The following is a 20,096-nucleotide window of genomic DNA, read 5'->3' as shown; positions in this document are numbered from 1 at the left end:
GTATGTTTTGGTTCAGGAAAGGGGAGCTGATCACTTAACATGTTTGTGAATCAAAGCTTTGATAGAAACAGTTGGTGCATACACGATATCATCTGAGAGTGCTGTGAGGTTAAGTATCTGCTTTAATTTTTTTCCCAATTTTGGTAGCCATGTCTAAAATTTTACTAATGGAGATGACTTTCTATAGTTTTAATAGCACAAACACAAAGAAATGAAGGCTAAAATAACTGAAATATACAGCCTAGCAAGCAAATAAAACAACCTACATATGCTTGAATTAAGAGTGATCAGTAGGGACATCTGGGTGCCTCAATTAGTTAAGTGTCTGCCTTCAGCTCAGGTCATGATCCCAGGACCTTGTGATCCAGCCCTCAAGCCCTGCAATAGGCTCCCTGCTCGAGGGGAGCCTGCATTTCCCTCTCCCTCTGCAGCTTCCCCTGCTTGTGCTCTCTCTCTCTCTCTCTGTCTAATGAATAAATAAAATCTTTAAAAAAAAAAAAAAAGAATCATTGGTAGCCATAAGAATATTCATGTGAGGCCATGAAGCCATGGACCAGGACTTAGCACCTAGATAAAGGACCTAAAATCTACTCATGAAAAAAAAAAAAAAAAGTTGGAGACTACACAAAGAAACTATTCATTAAAGGGTAGAGAAATAAAACACAAAAGAGAACAATTTATAGCTCAAGAACCCCAGAAGTCAGAACTACACAAAAACCCTATAAAGCAAATATACTTAAAATGATTAAAGAGACAAAGTAAGGAAATAGGGATTTTTATGAAATTATAAATCACTATAAGATAAGAACAAGACTATTTGAGAAAGGAAACTTTAGGAATTAAAATTTAAAAAATAAAACTTCAGGAATTCAAAATCTTTGAATTGCAATAGTTAATGTCCATTCTACAAGGAAAGTATTACCATCCTGTTCATATAACTGATAAAGAAATGAGGTTCAGAAGTCAAAATAATTTACCAGTATACATAGCTTATAAATGGTGAAGTGAACTTGAACTCAGGTCTCTGTGACTTCAAAGTGTATGTTTTTAACTATTATACTATACTACCTAACTAAAGTATGACTTCTATAACTATTATAAGGGAATATATATATGTATGTATGTACATTTATCTATACAAACATATTAAACATATATGTATGCAAAAACAGGGATATAATAATGCTAATAGTGGTGAATTATGGCAGCTGATTTATTGTGATTTTATCCTTATCCATAATTTTCTACATTAAACATCATGATAGAGTAATAATAAACATACCTTACACCTTTCTTTGGTAAATATATTAGAAGATGCAAAGAAAATCCATGAACAAGACAAAATAAACCTCAGTAAGGGTAAAAAGCAGATTAGACTTAGCTAAAGAGAGAATGTGTAGTATGAAAAATAAATCAAAGAAATTACCTAGAATGCAGCAGAAAGAAAAGTTATATATTCTATTTATGATTTTTAGTTGCTGCCTTATATTTTTAACATGAATATCTGATTTTATGTAGACTGAAGTTAATATCTTTAGCATCTTCTGAAACAAATTCCAACTTTTGACTCTGATCATCTTTTTGTTTCAAATATAATTTTTGCTAATATTTTATTTCCAACCTCTTTGTATGGCTCCATTATTACTAGTATTATATTTCTTAACACAGTCAGGGCTTGTTTAGAGTTACTCACTATTTTTTATTTCTTGAGTTTCCATCTTCTTAAAATATACCAATTGTTATTCCATGGCAGTATAATAGATTATTATGAACTTAGTGGTTTAAAATGACATATAGGGGCACCTGGGTGGCTCAGATGGTTAAGTGTCTGCCTTCAGCTCAGGTCATGATCCTGGGCTCCTGGGATCAAGCCCCATGTCAGGTTTTCTGCTCATCTGGGAGCCTACTTCTTTTTCTAACCCCTGCTAATTCTCTCTCTCTCACTGCCTCTCTCTCTCTCTCAAATAAATAAATAAAATCTTTTTTAAAAAGTAAAACAACATACATCTTTTACCTGTTTCAGTAGATTAGGAGTCCAGATATAGGTCAAAGCTTGGGCCTCTGTTCAGTTTGTTACAAGGTTGAAATCAGGGCTACACTATTTTTTGGAGGCTCTAGGAAAGAATCTACTTCTAAAGTCATCTGTTATATTGTCAGATTTCAGTTCTTTGTGGTTACAGAACTTAGATTCCAATTCTATTGGAAGATGTAGACCAGGGGTCACTGTCATCCCTTTGAAGCTGTCCACAGTCCCTTGCCATGTGGCCTTCTCTAAAATGCTCACATACTTTGACTCTTTCCACTGTCTCTGCCCGCTAAGCCCAACTTTAAATTACTTATGCGATACTCCCCCTATTTTAATATGAACTGATTTTGGAAGGTCAGTATATCAGCAAAATCTTTTCACAGCAGTACCTAGATTATTGTTTGACCGAATAACTAGTAGAAAGTACATTTATAACAGGGAGGGTGAGTGTCATGGGACCATCTTAGAATTTTGCCTTCAATAAACTTAAAGATTTTTTAAAGGAGAAATTATAAATAGTAAAATCTGTAATTTTTTTGTCTTGAAGTCTTTATATAACTATACTTCTTACTTAAATACTTTATATAACTTCTTACATGGTTGTTTAGCTGGATATAAAATTCTATGTTGATAGTAATTTTCTCTCAGGTGGAAAATATTCCATTGTCTTCTGAGTTCTGTTGTTGCCAAGTCTGTTGTCAGTTGAATTTTCAGTATTTGTAGCCAACCTGTCCTTTATTAAGAGTTTGCTTTCCTTTAAATTTCTTTTAGTTTTTGATGTCCTGAAGTTTCTCTAAGTCTATCTAGTATGGGTTTAATTTTATTTATTTTGCTTCTTGCATTTTCTGAGTCTGAGGATTCATCTCATTTTGGAAAATTCTCAGCAACTCTCTGAAAACTTTATCTTCCTTTTTTTCCTTCTGAAACATCTACTAAACTTAGGTTTTAGCTTCTCATTCTATCCTCCAAGTATCCTTATTCTGCTTTTAAATTTTCCATCTCTTTAACTCAATGGAGTGGATTCTGAATAATTTCATAGGTCCATGTTAACTCTCTTTTCAGCTGTGTTTAATATGTATTTAATTCATCCATTGACTTGTTAATTTTAATGATGCTGTATTTCATTTCTGGTCATTCTCTTTGGTTCTTTTTAAAATCTCCGGTATTTTTTCTTATCAGTTTCTCTTTTTTTCCCTTATATTGTTATTTCTTTACTTTATATACTAATTTATTAAAAACATATGACTTTAGCAACTAATATAGAAATAGTTATTTTAGGCAAGAATCATCAGTAGATTCTGAAATTAGTGAGTGAAACTTTGACAAGAATTTGGATATTTACATAGTTTCAAAATATCTCCCCACATGAAATTTATTAAATATGAAGGAGAAATAGTAACTTTATAGTGAAGAAACCTGGCCCACATTACCTAGTACTCAAAGTTCTCCTCCACAATAGTAGGAAAATAGATATCATTTGTCTCCTATATGATGCAATGAGAAGGATACAATATTACCTCTGTAGCCTACCTGCCAAAAATGCCCAACTTGACTCTATTCATAAGGCCATGTTCCCCAACAATTGTAATTTCCATTTTGAGAGCTATAGAGTTCTATTAATCTATGATGATGTAGTATAGATTACCTGCTTATTCAGAGCACAGAATTTGGAGTTATATGGACTTGATTTTCAGATCTTGGGCCATCATCTACTTTGAAGATATAGAGTTGAAGATGAAATGGCTGGGAAAGAGGATTACTCTGGAGATAGCTGTTGGTATATTTAGGATTTCCACTCCTATCAGGTAAAAGGGTTGCTCCCACCTCCCTATTAATCTAAATAAGAAAGAGGGCTTCAAGGGAATTACTTGATGGGGTTGGCCTATTATCCTGCAGTCTGAAAGCATAAGGATGGCAAGAGAAACCGGAGCTAGATTGGCCTATAGAGTGGTACAATAGAGTGTAGTGAAAGAGGACTATCTTAGGAATAAAAAGCTCTTTCAACAACAGCATGACAGGACAAGGATGGATGAGTTTTTCCTGTGGATCAGATATGGGCCACATGGGATAGAGGCAATATGGAGCTACTTTGAGTCCACCCTTCACCCAAAAGGAACTTCATGGATGAAGGTGTGAGCCCAATGAAAGAGAAGACTGTCCCAGGCTCAGAGGCTAAGGAAAGAATTTTAAGCAACCAGCAAGCAAAAAGGAACAAGTAAGCATCAAGGAAATTGCAACTGGAGAGATCCACTGGGGATATCATTGAGAAACACACAGAAATATCCCATTAGAGGAAGAATCAGCTTGGGCACACTGCCACACTCAGAGGGTTCCATCACAGATTACTCTCCATGCCAATGAAATAAGATCTTGCCTATTGCTTACCTGTTCTCCTTACTTTCCACCTCCCACCCTGATAGGCCCAGAGAAGACCTAAAAATAGTGAAAGGAGGAACAAAGATAAGGTAAAGAGAAAAGCCAAGAGTTCCCTCCTACCACTCTAGACTTCTAGGCCTAGACCAATAGCAGGCTGGGGTAGCAGGATAGGATTAGATCTAGTTGTAGTAATAAGAATAAGGAGCAGTGATTTCGACATTTTTAGTCCTGTGATGAGACTCTGATTATGCATAAAAAATGACTTGCATTATCTAAGTATACTGGAAAGATCCTGCCAAGATACAGCCCATAGAGTAAGTTTGAAGAGATAGCAGTGAACAAGAATAAGTCATTTTATTTGGCTTGTTGTTGTTGTTTTTGCCCATATCCTATCGAATTTAGCCCATTCTGTATCTAGATTTCATCTACAACTTGTCCCAGGTTATGTGGTAATTAGCAGAACGAAACAAATTAAGGTACTATTTATACTCTATGATAATGAATTTTTTGAATAAAAAGAGAGAGTGCATGAGAAAGAAAGAGAATATTTGGTATTTATTTGCATAATTAGAAAGCTCAGTTACATCTCTGGATAATTTTTGGCCCAAAGGATAAGCACATGCAAATGCTAGATCAACAAAATCTCTCCAAGAAGGACAAGCCAAGTCTTGGCTGGCTTGGGTATGGAATTCCCCCAGACATGAGGCCAAAACTTTGAGAGGCCTGGATTTCCCTGGGGAGCCAATACTCACGGAGAGAGCAGATGGTTTCCAAAGTAAAACCTAGAGAGAGTTCCCCAAAGGGGACCGGATCTTAGGTTTTTGGCAGAGATGAGGTTGTTTTACTGGTAGAGTGAAAACATCCCACCTCCTCAATTCCACTTCTTTCATACACACACTTATAGAACATTTTCTCCACAATGACAACACACAGAATGGTGCTCACCACTATAGGATGATCATATCGTCCCATTGAACGCAGTGGGCTTTTCAAACAGATTATGAGGAGCCTGTGTTTTGTCGATAAACTTCTAGTAAGACCCAGAGGGAAACCAGAACACAGACTTGGGATTTGAGGTTGTAGCCTGGCTAGTGACAGGAACCAGGCCTGGGCTGCCCTTTACTGTGGAGGGGCTGGTAGGGAAGGGGGGAGGGGAAACCAGGTGCAGAATGGGAAGGGGATTTCATGTAGGATTTGCTTTCAGCTCTGTCTTAGATGGAAATGTCACTCTCACTGGAAACTGTGTTAATGAATGACAATCAAAGCATACAGGGTGTACTGTTTTATAAAACAGTATTTGTTTCCCAGAGCTGCTGGCCCAACTATTTGCATGACATTTGTGTTTTAATGTAGTATGGCTCCAATGTATTGTGAAGGGCAGGACACCAGGCAGAAATTAGATGTAAGTTTTCTACACAAAATTTGCCATCTGAGCACTTTCCCACTCTGAAGCTCTGATAACTAGCACGATAGTTTCTTTCAAGCAAACTATATGAAGCCTACTGGAAGACTCAATATTGACAGGAAACTTTGAGGTTGGGTTTATTATTCTACCACTTCCTTTTTTTTTTTTAATTAACATGTAATGTATTATTTACCCCAGGGGTACAGGTCTGTGAATTATCAGGCTTACACATTTCACAGCATTCACCATAGCACATACCCTCCCCAATGTCCATAACCCAGCCACCCTATCCCTACCCCCCACCCTCCAGCAACCCCCAGTTTGTTTCATGATATTAAGAGTCTCTTATGGTTTGTCTCCATCCTAATTCCATCTTGTTTCATTTTTTCCTTCCCTATGCCCCACAGCCCCCCACTTTGCCTCTCAAATTCCTCATATCAGAGAGATCATATGATAATTATCTTTCTCTGATTGACTTATTTCGGTCAGCATAATATCCTCTAGTTCCATCCACATCATTGCAAATGGCAAGAGTTCATTTCTTTTGATGGCTGCATAGTATTCCTCTGTGTGTGTGTGTGTGTGTGTGTGTGTGTGTGTATACCACATCTTCTTTACCACTACCTTTTTTATAAAAGTTATATTTCTTCTTCACTATTTGCCCCCCGCCCCCAAAACCTGCAAGAAATATTTATTTACTTGTAGATATTAGGAAGGGAAGAAAATAAAACTAATAATAATAGCCAGTGTTCTTGTTGTTTGGAATTTTAAAATATTCTTCAAGGACATATTATCCACAACACTCATTCTCTATCAATGGCAACCTTAGTTATTTGGACATAATTTGTTTGAAGTTCAATATTTAACTAAAAAAATTGGCAAAAGAAGTATTAAATTATGACATAGAACTTATTATAATAAACTAGAATAATAAAAGTTTCTTTCTTTGAATAATGACCCAAATATGTAATCTGTTTAATTTCTCTATACACTCCTTCATTTTCTGCATAAAATAAGAATCACCAATAAGAAATATTGATCATATGTTCTTTTTTTGCATCCTGGTTCTGCCTTCATTATTAATGTTGACAGATAATCTTTCAGTTTATATAGGTTTAATATATTTAAAATAAGAGGCATAAAAGGGAGAAGGAGTTAGGACAATTTCACTGAAATATCCTTCCCTTTCAGACCTGAAATAGGTATGAATGACACATAAAAATAACTGTATATATAGGGCCACAGAATAGTAAATGTGAAGTCTATTGCTTTTCCTTCTCTTCCTCTCTCAGTAATTTTTCAAGGGTATCTGCTATTAGTGGAGTGCTCTCCTCTAACTATAGGAGATATTGGAATCATTTGTATTCTGGTCTAAGAAAATATCTGATGAGAATATAAATTATTTTAATATATTAAAAGATTTAAGATCTATACTTTATATGATATAATTGGGGTGTTATTTTTCACTTACATGTTTATATAGAATGTACTTTATTATACTGGTTTTTGACATCTGTTAAAACAATACCCCACTATCTAATATTTAAGGAAGAAATAATACGAATCTTTTTTTAAAAACGAGTTTATTTATTTATTTGACAGACAGAGATCACAAGGGAAGCAGACTCCCTGCCAAGCAGAGAGCCCGATTCAGAGCTCGATTCCAGGACCCTGGGACCATGACCTGAGCCGAAGGCAGAGGCTTTAACCCACTGAGCTATCCAGGTATCCCAAATAATACCGATTTTACACAAACTCTTAGAAAACCAAAAAGGAGTGAAGATATTCTAACTCATTTTAGGAAGCCCATATTACCTTCAATCTGGAAGGAGACAAAGACACAAACAATATAAAGCAAAATCTCTTGTGAACAAAGACTCAAAAATCCTCAATAAATATTAGCAAATTAAAAACTAATACATAAAAAATGCTATGTCATGATTGGATTGGCTTAACATTTAAAAATCAATCCTTATAATTCATCATATTAGCTGAATTTAAAAAGAAAAAACATAGTTTCATTAATACAGAAGAAGCATTTCACAAAATCCAATTTCCATGACTTATTTAAAAACAAATACGGGGGCTGCCTGGGTGGCTTAGTCAGTTAAGCATCTGCTTTAGGCTCAGGTCATCATCTCAGGGTCCTGGGATTAGGCCCTGTGTCAGGCTCCCTGCTAAGCAGGGAGTTGGTTCTCTCTTTCCTTCTTCCCTCCCCTCCCTGCTTATGCTCTCTTTCTCTCTCTCTCAAATGAATAATAAATAAAATCTTAAAAAAAAAAAAACAAATAAAAACAAACAAATACACAAACAAATACAGTTCTCCTCAAACTAGGAACAGGAGGGAACTCCCTGACTTTGACAAAGTGTATTTATAGAAAACTTACAGGTAATATCATACTTAAGAGTGAAAGACTGAATGCTTTCCTCCAGGGTCCTATTCAGCATAGTATTAGAGTTCATACTCAGTATGCTAAGACAGATAAAAGAAAGGAAAAGCATGCAGATTGGAAAGAAAGAAATAAAGCTGTCTATTGTAGGCATCATGATTGGGTACACAGAAAATCCTAAGAAACCTAAAGAAAAGCTACTAGAATTTATGAATGAGTTTAGTAAGGCCATGGGATACAAAGTCAACATACAGAAACCAATAGTATTCCCATACACGAGTGTTAGAAACCTGGAAATTAAAATTTAAATATGAAAAAGTGCCATTTATAATAGCATAAACATATGAAATATAGAGATATATCTAATAAAATAGTACAAATTTTATAAAATGAAAACTAGTAAATACTAACTAAATTGAAGACCTAAACCAATTTAAAGATGTACCTAGTTTGTAATTTAGACAACTCAATATTGGTGTCACTTCTCCCCAGATTCATCTATAGATTTAAAACAATCTTAGTCAAAATCCTAGCAAGTGTTTTTGATAGAAGTTGACAAACTTGTTTTTTAAAATTATACGCAAATGCAAGGAACCTAGAATATCTAAAATATTACTAAATAAGAATAGAGTTAGATATATGTACAGTATCTGATCTCAAGACACTATAAAACTACAACAATCAAAACAGTGTGGCATTAGCCTAAGGATAAAAATCTAGATCGAGAGCACAGAATGAATAATCCAGAGCTAGGCCCCCCATAAAATCAGTTGATGTTCTACATGGTTGCCAGTGCAACTCAATGAATAAAGAAAAGACTTTGCAACAAAATGTCCTGGGGAAGCTTAATATGCATATGGGAAAATAATAGAACCTCAATCCTTACTGCATATCATACATTTAAAAAATTATTAATAACCAATAAGTACATGAAAAGTACCAACACCTTTAGTCATCAGGGAAACATAAACCACAAAGAAAGAAATATCAGTTAAGATGCAGAAGATGTGAACCATACAATCAGAAACAAATTAATTGATATTTATAGAATACTCCAACCAACACCTGTAGGATACAAATTCTTTTCAAGTGCCTATGATAAACATTTTTTTAAAGATTTATTTATTTATTTATTTATTTGACAGAGATCATAAGTAGGCAGAGAGTCAGACAGATAGAGAGGGGGAAGCAGGCTCCTCGCTGAGCAGAGAGCCCACACAGGGCTCCGATCCCAGGTCCCTGGGATCATGACCTGAGCCGAAGGCAGAGGCTTTAACCCACTGAGCCACCCAGGTGCCCCTCAAGTGCCTATGATAAATGCAAGATAAATTATATGTTGTGCCATAAACAAGTCTCAGTAAAGTTTATGGATCAAAATTATGTAGGCTGTATTCTCTGACAATAAATCAAGTATTTATAAATAATAATAATAATAATAATAATAATTAGTATCTAGGAAAACACCAAATATGTTGAAAATAAACCACATATTTCTCAGTAATTCATGAGTCAAGAAGAAAATCATAAGAGAAATTATGATATGCTTTGTACTGAATGACAACAAAAAATACTAAAATTTGTTGGATGCAGCTAAAGCAGGATTTAGAGAAAAACATCACTTTAAATGCTTATATTTGGGGTACTTGGGTGGCTCAGTGGGTTAAGCCTCTGCCTTCAGCTCAGGTCATGATCTCAGGGTCCTGGGATCGAGTCCCGCATCAGGCTCTCTGCTCAGCGGGGAGCCTGCTTCCCCCTCTCTCTGCCTGCCTCTCTGCCTGCTTGTGGTATCTCTCTCTCTCTGTCAAATAAATAAATAAAATCTTAAAAAAAAGCTTATATTTAAAAAGAAGATTTAAAGTTGATGACCTAAAATTCCTATAAGAAGCCAGATGAAAATCAACAGAGTAAACCCAAAAAGCAGAGTGAAGGAAGTAATAAGGAAAAATAATCAACAAAATGAAAATAGAGCATAGAAAAAATCAACAGAGTCAAAAGGTGATTCTTTGTAAAGATAAAAAAAAATTGACAAATCTCTACTGAGAATGATCAAGATAAATAAGAACACAATTTACTAATATCAGAAATGAAAAAGGAATTATCACCATAGACCCTGAAGACATTAAAAAGATAATAAGTGAATGTATGAATAACTTTATTGCAACAGATTTGATAGTTTATAAAATATTTTCCTGAATAATCAATTTACTAATATTGACACAGGAAAAAATAGAGAAACTTGAATGGACTTTTATGTATTTAATCAATTGAATTTATTATCAAAACCCTTCCCCAAAAGAAAGTTATGTTTCACTGGTGAACTCTATCAAATACTTAAAAGGAGTAGTAAGCCCAGTCTTACTTTACACAGCATTTTCAGAAAATAGAGGATTGAGGATCGCCACCCAGCTCATTCATGAAGTCAGCATAATACCATAACTTGACAAGATAGTACAAAAAGCTGGAAGTTATAGGCCAATATTTCTCAATAATGCAGATGTAAAAATGTTTAACAAAATATTAGTAAAAACAAATTCAGCAATATTTTAAGAAGACAATATAAAGTACTCATGAAAGGAATTGAGAAAGACACAAAGAAGTGGAAAAATGTTCCATGCTCATGGATTGGAAGAATAAATATTGTGAAAATGTCTATGCTACCTAAAGCAATCTACACATTTAATGTAATTCCTATCAAAATACCATCAACATTTTTCAAAGAAATGGAACAGATAATCCTAAAATTTATATGGAACCAGAAAAGACCCTGAATAGCCAGGGGAGTGTTGAAAAAAGAAAACCAAAATTGATGGCATCACAATTCCAGACTTCAAGCTCTATTACAAAGCTGTAATCTTCAAGACAGTATGGTACTGGCACAAAAACAGACACATAGATCAATGGAACAAAATAAAGAGCCCAGAAATGTTTACCATCAACTGTATGGCCAACTAATATTTGACAAAGCAGGAAAGAATGTGCAATGGAAAAAAGAGCATCTCTTCAACAAATGGTGTTGGAAAAACTGGAAAGCCACATGCAGAAGAATGAAACTGGACCATTTCTTTACACCACACACAAAAATATACTAAAAATGGATGAAAGACCTTAATGTTTGAGATAGGAATCCATCAAAATCCTTGAGCAGAACACAGGCAGCAACCTCTTCAACCTCAGCTGCAGCAACTTCTTCCTAGAAACACCCCCAAAGACAAGGGAAGCAAGGGCAAAAATGAACTATTGGGACTTCATCAAGATAGAAAGCTTTTGCACAGCAAAGGAAACAGTCAACAAAACCAAAAGACAACTGACAGAATGGGAGAAGATATTCACAAATGACATATCAGATAAAGGGCTAGTATCCAAAATCTATAAAGAACTTATCAAACTCAACACCCAAAGAATAAATAATCCAATCAAGAAATGGGCAGAAGACATGAACAGACACTTCTGCAAAGAAGACATCCAAATGGCCAACAGACCCATGAAAAAGTTCTCAATGCCATTTGGTGTCAGGGAAATACAAATCAAAACCACAGTGAGATACCACCTCACACCAGACAGAATGGCTAAAATTAACAAGTCAGGAAATGGCAGATGTTGGTGAGGATGTGGAGAAAGGGGAACCCTCCTACGCTATTGGTGGGAATGGAAAACAGTATGGAGGTTCCTCAAAAAATGGAAAATAGAGCTACCCTACAACCCAGAAATCACACTATTCAGTATTTTCCCTAAGGATACAAATGTAGTGATCTGAAGGGTCACACGCACCCAAATGTTTATAGCAGCAATGTCCACAATAGCCAAACTATGGAACTATGGAAAGAACCTAGATGTCCATCAACAGATGAATGGATAAAGAAGATGTGGTGTACACACACACACACACACACACACTTACACACACACACACACACACTCACACACACACACACACACACACACACACACATTGGAATACTATGCAGCCATCAAAAGAAATGAAATCTTGCCATTTGCAATGATGTGGATGGAACTGGGGGTATTATGCTGAGCGAAATAAGTCAATCAGAGAAAGACAATTATCATATGATCTCTCAGATATGAAGAATCTGAAAGACAGGGTGGGGGCTCATGGGGGGTAAGAAGGGAAAAAACGAAACAAGATGGAATTGGGAGGGAGACAAACCATAAGAGACTTAATCTCATGAAACAAACTGAAGGTTGCTGGGGAGTGGGGGGTAGGGATAGTGTGGCTGGGTTATGGACACTGGGGAGGGTATGTGCTATCGTGAGTGCTGTGAAATGTGTAAGCCTGATGATTCACAGAACTGTACCCCTGGGGCAAATAATATGTTACATGTTAATTTAAAAAAAGAAGACAATATTGTGATTAAGAATATCTCAGAAGGAATTCAGGGATTTTATGTGTAAAAATGATTCAGTGTAATTAATCACTTTAACAGAATAGAGGAGAAAAAGCCCACATGATTACTTTGAGATTTCCAGGAAAAGCATCAATGCTCATTCATGGTAAAAATCCTTTGCAAAATCAGAAAGTAAGGAACTTCCTTAAACTACCTGAAAGGGCATTTCCCCCCTGAAAATGAAAACAAACAAGGATGTCCACTTTCCACACTTCTTTTCCACATTGTGCTGGAGGCATCAGATTTATAATAAGGCAGGGAAAAGATTTAAAAGACATAAAGCACAGAAAGAAAGACATAAAACTCTATTTACAGTAGGTATGCTATTTATGCAGAAAATATTAGGAAATCTATAGAACACTTAATAAAACCAATAAATGAATTTAACAACTTCAAAGATTAGTAGATTAACATACAAAAATAAAAAGCATATAAAATAAGTATATAAATATATAATAATAAGCAATAGGGATGAAAAGTACAAATAGTGAATATTGTCAGTGGTATTGTAATAGCACTGTATGGTGACAGAGCATAGCTACATTTGTGGTGAGCATAGTATACATATAGAGTTGTCAAATCACTATGTCATACACTTGACACTAATGCAACATTTTATGTTAATTATACTTCAAGACAACAGTAAATGTTTTTCCTTCCAGCTTTATTGACATATAATTGACAAGTAGTGCTGTTTAAATGTAAAGTGTACAGCATGTTGACTTGAGTTACATATATTGTGAAGTGATTACCCACAGTAAGTTTAGTTAATATCCATCATCTCATTTAAATACAACAAATAAATAAATAAATAAATTTTCAAAATGAATTCTTATATACTAACAACAAACAATCGGAAATAAAATATTAAAACTTTTATTTATAAGTATGTCAAAAAACAATATATCAAGGAATAAATCTAACAGAAGATGTTCAAGTCCTATATGCTAAACCAACAAAACACTGCTGGGAAAAGTTAAAGAAGGCTTATATAAATGGAGAGATATATTTGTGAATTGGAAGATTTGATATAGCATTGCAGATCAGCCAAAATTGATCAATAGTCTCAAAGAAATTCCAAACAAAATTCTAGTAGCTTTGTTGTAGCAACCAACTGATTCTAAAATTCATATGAAAAGTACAAAGACCCTAGAATAATGAAAGCATTTTTTGAGATGATCATATGGTTTTTAAATTTTGTCTTGTTGATGTGACGTTGATTGATTTGTAAATTTCGAACCACCCCTGCATCCCTGGAATAAATTCCACTTGATCATGTTGAATGATATTTTTAATGTACAATTGTATTTGTCTTGCTAATACTTTGCTGAGGATTTTTTAAAAAAGATTTATTTAGGGGTTCCTGGGTGGCTCAGTGGGTTAAAGCCTCTGCCTTCGGCTCAGGTCATGATCTCAGGGTCTTGGAATTGAGCCCCCATTGGGCTCTCTGCTCAGCAAGGAGCCTGCTCCCCTTCCTCTCTCTGCCTGCCTCTCTGCCTACTTGTGATCTCTGTCTGTCAAATAAATAAAAATAAAATCTTTAAAAAAAAAGATTTATTTATTTGGGGTGCCTGGGTGGCTCAGTCGTTTATGTGTCTGACTTCAGCTCAGGTCATGATCTTGGGGTCCTGGGATCAAGTCCTGTGATGGGCTCTCTGTTCAGTGGGGAGTCTGCTTGCCCCGCTCCATTTGCCCCTCCCTCTACTCAAGCTTTCTCTGTCTCTCAAATAAATAAATCAATCAGGTTTTTTTAAAATTATTTATTTATTTGACAGAGAGAGCACAAGTTGGGGGGCAGTGGAGGAAGAGGGAGAAAGAATCCTCAAGTAGTCTCTGCTAGCACAGAGCCCAACACAGTGATTGATCCCAGGACCCTGAGATCATGGCCTGAGCCGAAATCAAGAGCCAGCCACTTAACCAACTGAACTACCCAGGTGCCCCACTTTGTTGAGGATTTTGCATGTATGTTTATCAGAGGTATTGGCCTGTAGTTTTCTTTTTTTGTAGTGTCTTTCTTTGTTTTTGGTATCAGGGTGATTCTGGCCTTGTGGAATGAATTTGGAAGGCTTCCTTTGTCTTCTCTTTTCTGGAGTAGTTTGAGAAGAATGAATATTAACACTTCTTTAAATGTGTGGTAAATTCACTTGTGAGTTGTTTGTAGGGTGCTTTTTCATTACTGATTCAATTCTACTGCTAATAACTGGTCTGTTCAAATTTTATTATTTCTTCCTGCTTCAGTTTTGGAAGGTTATATGTTTCTAGAAATTTATTCATTTCTTCTATGCTGTCTAATTCGTTGGCATATAATTTTTAATAATATTCTCTTATAATTCTTCATATTTCTGTAGTGTTAGTTCTTATTTCTCCTCCTTCATTTCTGATTTTATTTGAGTCCCCTCTCTCTTTTTCTTGATGAATCTAGCTAAAGATTTATCAATTTTGTTGATCTTTTCAAAGAACCTGTTCCTGGTTTCACTGATCTATCCTATAGTTTTTGGTTTTTTGTTTGTTTCTACCTTGTTTATTTCTACTCTATTCTTTATTATTTCCTTCCTTCTACTGTTTTGGGGCTTTGTTTGTTATTCTTTTTCTAGGTCCTTTAGAGGTAAGTTTAGGTTGTTTGAGATTTTTCTTATTTCTTGAGGTAGGCCTGTATTGCTATAAACTTCCCTCCTAGAATAGCTTTTGCTGCATCCCAAAGATTTTGGACCATTTTATTTTTCATTTTCATTTGTCTCCACATATTTTTTAATTTCTTCTTTGATTTCTTGGTTGACTCATTCATTGTTTAGTAGCAAGTTATTTAGCCTCCATGTATTTTTGTTCTTTCCAGATTTTTTCTTATGATTGATTTCTAGTTTTATAATGTTATGACTGGAAAAGATGCATGATATGAGTTCAATCTTTTTTAATTTATTGAGACTTATTTTGTGGCCTAACATGAAATCTATCCTGGAGAATGTCACATGTGCACTTGAAAACAATGTGTAATCTGCTCTTTTGGGATGGAATGTTCTGGATGTATCTGTTAGGGCCATCTGGTCTGATGAGTCGTTCAAAGTCACTGTTTCCTTGTTGCTTTTCTCTCTGGGTGATCTATCCATTGATGTAGGCAGGGTGTTAAATACCTCACTGTTATTATATTATTGTCAATTTCTTTCTTTATGTTTGTTAGTAGTTGCTTTATGTATTAAGTGCTCCCATGTTTGGTGCATAGATATTTACAATTATTATAGGTATGTAAAATTGTCAACCAAAGCAAATTTTAATAGAAAAAACTTCTATCAAATTTCAAGACTTTCTACACAACTGTTTAATAAAATTTTCTGTAATATTTGGCATGTTCTATAATTGTGTGCTACACTATGTAGTAGGCACTAGTTATATGCCGCTTTTAAGCATTTTAAATGTGCCCCCTGCACCTAAAGAGATACTTCAACATGTATATAGCCAACTGATTTTCCACAAAGGAACCAAGGCAATTCAATGGAGGAAAGGAAAGACTTTTCAATAAATGGTGCTGGATTGACTCAATAACCTCAAGGGAAAAAATTAGCATTGACTTAAATCTCTAGAATTTCTAGAATAAAATAGAAAATCTTTGTGCTCTGGCATTGCAAAGTTTATTAGATAAGACAAAGAAATACAAAATATAAAAGAAAAAATGTGATAAATTGTACTTCGTTAGAATGTAAAACATTTGCCCTTTGAAAAATATCACTAAGAAACAAAAAGGCAAACCACAAACTGGTAGAACCGATAAACATGGGGAAATATTTAAATAAGCATTTCACCAATGAACCAACATGATAATACTAATAGCTAGTTAACATAGCACTTATGTGTCAGACACTGTGTTAAGTGGTTTATCTTTATTAATTAACTTAATAGATTTAATGTAGTATTTTAAGTGTATAGGCTCCTGAGTCAGATCACATTTTGATCCACTCTTTACTAGCTTTGTAAGTTTGGATAAATTTTCTAATTACTCAGTTACACAGATGCCTCAACAGTAAATGAGGATAACAATAGTACCTACCTCATAGGAGTATTAGGAGGATTAATGATACAATACATGCTTTGTGCTTAGAAGGATGCTTAGCATTTGGTAAGAGCTCAGTAACGTAAGCTGTTTCTGTTTTCTTTGGAAGAAGGCAATGTTGTACAAAACCTGAGATGAACATTGGTGCTTTTATTTACTTATTTGTCAAATAGGTATATACTAATATCAGTCCTATCTAATTCATAAGGTTGTTCATTTATTTATTCACTCATGCATCATTATCTTATTTACAGTATTAAAAAGAATTTCAGTGAGAATAGAATGTTATGAGGCTAGAATAGAAGTAGAAAGATCTGTTAGAGGGCTTCTGTAGGAATCCAGCTGATGATGGTGGCTTAGAATATGACATTAACAGAGGAAATGAAGAGAAGAGATGAAACTGACATATGTTTTGAAGATATTTAAAGTCAGTTATTTTAAGAGATGATGCTATAGACAGCCTTCATTCCCATTGTAGCTGGATCTCGGGTAGGATCTTTAGAAAGTACTTCAAGTTAAATGAGGACATAGGATGTGGCTCATGGTGGAAGAAGGGATTAAAAGGCTCAAAGAGGTGAACAGCTAGAGTACCAGTGAATTAAGGTTATCCAGAAGACACTCTGTCAAGCAGTGAGGAATGCGCTGGTGAAGGAGGCATTAGGATCATAGAGATCAATGGTGGCTTCCTCTGTAGTCCAGGGCTGTGCCAGAATGGGACTCCCTAATAGCAATGGGAATAAGAGATTCTGAGATAATAGAGGCAACATGGCAGCATGTAACCATAAAAAGCAAAATGCATGGAATTAGCATAATGGGTAGCAAGGTCAGAGTGACAGCCAAGGGCCCTGACCTGAATGGAGTTGTGATGATAGTCAATAAAAACAGTGTTCCCCAGGCAGCCAATAAGAGTATGCTTAATTAATTTAACCAAGGGAAATGAGGACGGATGATCAGAAAGCTGAGGGCTCAAGCCCCAATTCATGATTCATGATTTGGACCTGAACTAAGCAATTTTCAGATTTGCCTAAAAGAGAGACTCTGTCCCCATGAGGAAGGATGCTAGAACAGCAGCACGTTTTGGCAATGATTTCCCTTATCCTTCTCCAAAGGGTCTCAGGTTCTTTCCTTAGGTGACTACACACTGGGGAGAAGGGAGTCCTGAAACATTTAGAGACTATTGGACACAACTGTACAAGTTGACATTAAAGGAAGTGTAGCTGTAGCCCCTCCCAGAACCAATGGGGGTCAGGTATTAAATAGAATCCTAATCTTGGTCTTGCTCACAGTGGTTCCACTGTGTTCACACCCCGTGGCAGGCTCTCCAGTTCTCAAGTGTATAATAGAAATATGCATACTTAGTAATTGGCAGAACCCTCTCATGGACTCCTTAGTTCCTTGGCCTGTGGGATTAACATAGTAACAAATACCATACCCTGGCTTCTGAAACTGCCCCATTCCTGTGACCAAGAAATCAAAAGAATTATCATATTCTGGATTGGGTGTTTAATTGGCTGGAAAAATAAAAGAAATTTCAGAAGAGGTGACATTGTTACAATATTCATTCTTCAGTTGCCAGAGAGATAAATATGCCTTTCCATTTATTCAGGATTTCATTTTGTTTTTGCAAATGTGGTTTCTTACCTATAAATATCACACTTGAGAGTTACTTCTAAATATTTTCAGATTTAATTGCCATTGTGAGTAAGAAGTTTATTTTATTTTCTGAATGTTACTGGTTTCTGAATAGCTATTCCTTAATGCAAGACTGGGAACTGTCACTTCCATGCTTCAGAAAAACACTTAGTTGAGGAGTATGCATGAGGAAAAAGTGACCAGTTCAATTTTGTTTTGTAGTGCCTTCTTAGCACAGTAGGCAGCACGTCAGTCTCACAATTTTGATTTGTATTTGGAAAAAGAACAAGTAATCATTTGTTCAACAAATATTTATTGAAGGATAGAACTATGTTCTTTGTAGGAATGCAAAGATGATTATGTGGACCTTGTCCTCAAGTAAAAGAGATAAATCTTTGTATCGATAATTCATAAAAATAACAACATGACAAAAAAAGTTAAGGAATTATTAGGGCAGAGAGACAGGTGGGAGGAGGAAGGGAGAGATCATCAGAGAGGAACAGAGGATGGGAGAGAGAAGGGTAAGGAGTAAGAATAATGGAGGTTGGGGAAAAGGGACTTGTCTTCTGAACAATGGAATTGCAGGGCACACTGTCAGCCTTGATAGAAGAAGGGCTGCAAGGATGACTTCAGAAAAAAAAGAGACACATTCTTAGTGGTTGTCAAAAGTTGAAAACTGAAAACATTTGCCTTATTGCATTGTTCTCTGTAAAGTAATATGCAAGGTCATCTGTAAATAGAGGACATTGGAATTTAAGAAGAAAAGAGGTTTTCAGATGACAGCATGGGAGACAGTATTGACAGCGTGGAAGATGAGTGAAAGCAAGATTTCACCAAATGTGATCTACACAATACCCACAGCAGAATCAACTCTGGGTGTTTGGTAAAAATAGAGAGGCCTCGGTCCCACTCTAAACTGAGTGTTCAGATGAGATCAGGTAATGTGAATTTGTACTTGGAACATTCAGTGCATTTGAATGTTGTATTAAGGCCAAGAAATAAGAAACAAAAGCTGTCTTTAACATTAATGGCCAATAAAAATATATTTACTCCTGTGATAAAGGCCCACTTATTGGTCATTACTTATGAGGAGATGACCAAAAAAAGTGGAAGGTGGGAGGAGAGAAAAGGTAAAGAAGTAAAGAAAGAATGGGGGAAGAAGAAAGAGGACAAAATGTAAATATTATAGAAAGTGAGATAAATACAAGAATACAAGATGGAAGCAGAAATGAAAGCAAAAAGGGAAAAGAAACACACAGTTACACAGGGAGAAATAAAAAAAACGTGAGGAAGATCTAAGTAGGTTTAAGGGTGAATATTAGCATACTCTGCTTTTTGTTTATTTTTAAAATTTTATTTATTGACTGATTTTTAAATTTTTTAAAGATTTATTTATTTATTTTAGAGGGAGAGAGAGAGAGAGAGAGTGAGCATGAGTGAGTGGAGGGGCAGAGGGAGAGAGAATCTCAAGGAGACTCTCTTTTGAGTGTGGAGCCCAACACAGGGCTCAACCCAATGCCAGGACCTTGAGATCATGACGGAGATGAAATCAAGAGCTGGCTACTTAACTGAGCCACGCAGGCACGCCCATAACCTACTTTTTAAATTAGCCTTCAAAGTCAGTTATCACTTTGTTTCTACCTTCTTTGCAGTTCTGGTTAGCAAATTTGCTACTCTTTCTTATAGGTAGAAATTTCAGCTAGCAATGTGTTGGCTAAACCACAGTGTTTCTCAGAAGTAAGATGTTTTTCTGCAGCACTTTTTGCCCTGGATGGCAAAGTTACCCCAATCTGGTGCTTTCATAGGGTTTCTAATCTGACTA

At 35.5% G+C, this 20,096-nt stretch overlaps 1 long non-coding RNA gene across 1 annotated transcript; it reads left to right on the top strand.

Annotated features, from left to right (window-relative positions):
• Positions 1-446: 446 nt before the first annotated feature.
• LOC116875100 lies at positions 447-19,506 on the top strand. The gene is made up of 3 exons (XR_004384130.1): positions 447-464; positions 8,822-8,827; positions 19,434-19,506. It is a non-coding gene; the product is annotated as an uncharacterized LOC116875100 (long non-coding RNA).
• Positions 19,507-20,096: the final 590 nt, after the last annotated feature.

The sequence above is a fragment of the Lontra canadensis genome, unplaced genomic scaffold (assembly GCF_010015895.1).
Source record: "Lontra canadensis isolate GAN:19392208 unplaced genomic scaffold, GSC_riverotter_1.0 scaffold40, whole genome shotgun sequence".
Classification (NCBI taxonomy): domain Eukaryota; kingdom Metazoa; phylum Chordata; class Mammalia; order Carnivora; family Mustelidae; genus Lontra; species Lontra canadensis.
The sequence above is the reverse complement of the archived record's forward strand: the minus strand, read 5'-3'. Positions and strand labels throughout refer to the sequence as shown.